The sequence below is a fragment of the Triticum dicoccoides genome, chromosome 6B (genome assembly GCF_002162155.2).
Source record: "Triticum dicoccoides isolate Atlit2015 ecotype Zavitan chromosome 6B, WEW_v2.0, whole genome shotgun sequence".
Classification (NCBI taxonomy): Eukaryota; Viridiplantae; Streptophyta; class Magnoliopsida; order Poales; family Poaceae; genus Triticum; species Triticum dicoccoides.
In genome coordinates, this window is record NC_041391.1 from 641,088,770 (window position 1) to 641,094,332 (window position 5,563).

Genomic DNA, 5,563 nt, shown 5'->3' on the forward strand with positions numbered 1-5,563 from the left:
ATATTTTAAAGCACATCGGTGGCCTAATTTTTAAGAAATTGTTGATCTCTCATGCTTCACTTATATTATTTTGAGAGTCTCTTAGAACAGCATGGTTTTTGCTATGGTTATAAAATTGGTCCAAGAATGATGAGCATCCAAGTTGGGTATAATAAAAACAACCATATGAAGTGAATTGGGTGCTATGATCAATTTGATACTTGATAATTGTTTTGAGATATAGAGGTGGTAATATTAAAGTCATGCTAGTTGGGTGATTATGAATTTAAAGAATGCTTGTGCTAAAGTTTGTGATTCTCGTAGCATGCACGTGTGGTGAACCGATTTGTGATGAAGTTGGAGCACAATTTTATTTATTGATTGTCTTCCTTATGAGTGGCGGTCGGGGACGAGCGATGGTCTTTTCCTACCAATCTATCACCCTAGGGGCATGCGCGTAGTACTTTCTTTTCAATGACTTGTAGATTTTTGCAATAAGTACATGAGTTCTTTATGACTAATGTTGAGTCCATGGATTATACGCACTCTTACCCTTCCACCATTGCGAGCCTCTCTTGTGCCGCACAACTTTCGTCGGTACCATACACCCACCATATACCTTCCTCAAAACAGACACCATACCTACCTATTATGGCATTTCCATAGCCATTCCGAGATATATTGCCATGGAACTTTCCACCGTTCCGTTTATATGACACGCATCATTATTGTCATATTGCTCTTCGCATGATCATGTAGTTGACATCGTAATTGTGGCAAGGCCACCTTCATAATTTTCATACATGTCACTCTTGATTCATTGCATAACCCGGTACACCATCGGAGGCATTCATATAGAGTCATTTCTAAGTATTGAGTTGTAATCTTGAGTTGTAAGTAAATAAAAGTGTGATGATCTTCATTATTAGAGCATTGTCCCAGAGAGGAAAGGATGATGGAGACTATGATTCGCCCACAAGTCGGGATGAGACTTCGGACTCTAAAAAAAATTAGAAAGGCCAAACAAAAAAAGGAGAAAGGCCAAATAAAAAAATGAGAGAAAAAGAGAGAAGGGACAATGCTACTATCCTTTTTACCACACTTGTGCTTTAAAGTAGCACCATGATCTTCATGATAGAGAGTCTCCTATGTTGTAATTTTTTTTACTAGTGGGAATTTTCATTATAGAACTTGGCTTGTATATTCCAATGATGTAGTTCCTCAAAATGCCCTAGGTCTTCGTGAGCAAGCGAGTTGGATGCACACCCACTTATTTTCTTTTGTTGAGCTTTCATACATTTATAGCTCTAGTGCATCCGTTGCATGACAATCCCTACTCACTCACATTGATATCTATTAATGGGCATCTGCATAGCCCGTTGATACGCCTAGTTGATGTGAGACTATCTTCCTCCTTTTTTTCCTCCACAACCACCATTCTATTCCACATATAGTGCTATGTCCATGGCTCACGCTCATGTATTGCGTGAAATTTGAAAAAGTTTGAGATTACTAAAGTATGAAACAATTGCTTGGCTTGTCATCGGGGTTGTGCATGATTAAATACTTTGTGTGATGAAGATAGAGCAACAGCCAGACTATTTGATTTTGTAGGGATAACTTTCTTTGGCCATGTTATTTTGAGAAGACATGATTGCTTGATTAAGTATACTTGAAGTATTATTATTTCTTATGTCAATATGAACTTTTATTTTGAATCATTTGGATCTGAAAATTCATGCCACAATAAATAAAATTACATTGAGAATTATGCTAGGTAGCATTCCACATCAAAAATTCTGTTTTTATCATTTACCAACTCGAGGACGAGCATGAATTAAGCTTGGGGATGCTTGATACGTCTCCAACGTAACTATAATTTTTGATTGTTCCATGCTATTATATTAGCCGTTTTGGATGTTGATGGGCTTTACTTTACACTTTTATATCATTTTTGGGACTAACCTACTAATCGGAGGCCCAGCCTGTATTGCTGTTTTTTTGCCTATTTCAGTATTTCGAAGAAAAGGAATATCAAATGGAGTCCAAATGGAATGAAACCTTCGGGAGCGTGATTTTTGGAACGAACGTGATCCAGAGGACTTGGAGTGGAAGTCAAGCAACAGCCGAGGCGGCCACAAGGGTGGAGGGCGCCCCCCCTACCGGGCGCGCCCCCTATCTCATGGGCCCCTCGGGCGTCCACCGACCTACTTCTTCCTCCTAAATATACCCACGTACCCCAAGAACATCAGAACAGACCACGAAAACTTAATTCCACCGCCGCAACCTTCTGTATCGGCGAGATCCCATCTTGGAGCCTTCGTCGGCGCTCCGCCGGAGGGGGAATCGATCATGGAGGGCTTCTACATCATCTCCAAGGCCTCTCTGATGAGTTGTGAGTAGTTTACCACAGACCTTCGGGTCCATAGTTATTAGCTAGATGGTTTCCTCTCTCTTTGTGGATCTCAATACCATGTTCTCCTTGATCTTCTTGGAGATCTATTCTATGTAACTCATTTTGTGGTGTGTTTGTCGAGATCAGATGAATTGTGGGTTTATCATCAAGTTTATCTATGAGAAATATTTGAATCTCCTCTGAATTCTTTTATGTGTGATTAAGTTATCTTTGCAAGTTTGGTTTGGCCTACTAGATTGACCTTTCTTGCAATGGGAGAAGTGCTTAGCTTTGGGTTCAATCTTGCGGTGTCCTTTCCCAGTGACAGCAGGGGCAGCAAGGCACGTATTGTATTGTTGCCATCGAGGATAAAAAGATGGGTTTTATATCATATTGCATGAGTTTATCCCTCTACATCATGTCATATTTCTTAATGAGTTACTCTGTTCTTTATGAACTAAATACTCTAGATGCATGCTGGATAGCGGTCGATGTGTGGAGTAATAGTAGTAGATGCAGGCAGGAGTCGGTCTACTTGTCACGAACGTGATGCCTATATACATGATCATGCCTAGATAATCTCATAATTATTCGCCTTTCTATTAATTGCTCGACAATAATTTGTTCACCCACCGTAATACTTATGCTATCTTGAGAGAAGACACTAGTGAAACCTATGGCCCCCGGGGCTATCTTTTATCATATAAGCTTTCAATCTACTTTTATTTGGATCTTTACTTTTCCAATCTATATTATAAAATACCAAAAATATATTTATATTATGATACTATCTCTATCAGATCTCACTTTCGCAAGTGGCCGTGAAGGGATTGACAACCCCTTTATTGCGTTGGTTGCGAGTTCTTGTTTGTTGGTGTAGGTGCGTGGGACTTTTGAGGAGCCTCCTACTGGATTGATACTTTGGTTCTCAAAAAACTAGGGAAATACTTATGCTACTATTGCTGCATCACCCTTTCCCCTTCAAGGAAAACCAACACAAGCTCAAGACGTAGCAAGAAGGGTTTCTAGCGCCGTTGCCGGGGAGGTTGAGGGAGTCCTGGATTTGGGGGTATCCAGACAGCCGGACTGTATACATTGTCCGGACTATTGAAGCGTGAAGATACAAGACTCAAGACTTCGGCCCGTGTCCGGATGGGAATCTCCTTTGCGTAGGAGGCAAGCTTGGCGATCCGGATATTGTGTTTCCTTCCTTGTAACCGACTCCATGTGAACCCTAGTCCTCTCCAGTGTCTATATAAACTAGAGAGGTTGGTCCTTAGAAGGCCGATCAAAATTACAATCATACCTTTATAGGCTAGCTCTTAGGGTTTAGCCTCTACGATCTCGTGGTAGATCTACTCGTGGAAAAGAGGCATAGTCCTCGACCCCTTTATAAAGGGGGTGAATATCAAGAGTCCTCGGTGTGACTCTTTGAGGCTTATCTAAAAACACACGGAGTTATACCAACGGCCGTCTTGGGGTCACGCACGCCCATATTAATGGAAAATCCCGTAATAAGAGGAACACGATCTCTTCCTCGACAGGACGTGCCAATAAAACTGCCTTGCAACACGAGTCGAGGTACAAGAAACGCCGGTTTGTGTTGGACCAGGCCATGAAGCAAGGGCACGACGTACGGAGATTGCCAGCAAATCAGATTTATGCTATGTTCCCTACAACGGTATGTGAAGATCATCTTGCAGGTCCTGACACAGTCTACGTGTTCGATAATTACTTTGGAGTATTCGGAGAAGGAACCCGCCTTGCAATGCCGAAGACAAGAGTGCGCCCCGGACTCATAGTCATTGAAGCCTGGTTCAGGGGCTACTGAGGGAGTCCTCGATTAGCGGGTATCCAGAGAGCCGGACTATATACATCGTCCGGATTATTGAAGCGTGAAGATACAAGACTCAAGACTTCGTCCCGTGTCCGGAGGGGACTCTCCTTTGCGTGGGAGGCAAGCTTGGCAATCCGGATATTGTGTTTCCTTCCTTGTAACCGACTCCATGTGAACCCTAGTCATCTCCGGTGTCTATATAAACCGGAGAGGTTGGTCCTTAGAAGGCCGATCACAATTACAATCATACCATTAAAGGCTAGCTCTTAGGGTTTAGCCTCTATGATCTCATGGTTGATCTACTCTTGTAATACCCATACCTTCAATATTAATCAAGCAGGAAGTAGGGTTTTACCTCCATCGAGAGGGATCGAACCTGGGTAAACACTGTGTCCCTTGCTTCCTGTTACCATCAGCCTAGACGCATAGATCGAGGACCCCTACCCGAGATCCGCCGGTTTTGACACCAACATTGGTGCTTTCATTGAGAGTTCCTCTGTGTCGTTGCTGCCGGGCTCGATGGCTCCTTCAATCATCATCAACGACACGGTCCAGGGTGAGACTTTCCTCCCCGGACAAATTTTCGTGTTCGGCGGTGTCGCACTGCGGGCCAATTCGCTTGGCCACCTGGAGCAGATGACAGGTACACCCCTGGCCACCAGATCAGGTTCGGAAACCTGAACTACATGGCTGACCTTCGCAGAGACTTGATCTTCGATGGATTCGGGCCTGTGCCAGGAGCACCAGACAGTCACGACGGTCATGGCTTTGACCTGCTATCGGACAACACTTGGGATATTACCCCTGTAGTAGCCCCGGACTCAAATCCCGAGCCGGCTGCGTCGCCTAAAGACGGAGGGTTAGACTCCATCCCGCACGCTGCACACTCGTCAGCGGTGGAGCCGAACACGGGTCTCACCTCTGTGGTGGCCTATGACTTTGGACCCCCGGATTCGTATCCGGTTGTTGGTTCCAGTCCGCGCACCCTCGAGCCAACCGAGCCAGGTTGGGCTCCGATAATGGAGTTCACGGCTGCGGATATCTTCCAGCACTCGCCCTTTGGCGACATGCTGAACTCGTTAAAAACTCTCTCTTTGACAGAAAATTCTGGGCCGAACTATGTCTAGCTGGAGTGGGAAGCAGGCGACAAGGAAATTCGTTACCCACCCACCACCCACTTAATAGCCACGGTTGATGATTTAACCGATGTGCTTGACTTCGACTCCGAAGGCATTGACGGTATGGACGACGATGCAGGAGAAGATTTAGAATCTATGGGGTGCCGGACTTCCGCCTCGTCACACGACATATACATGGTGGATACGCCCAAAGAAGACGACGGCGACAATCCG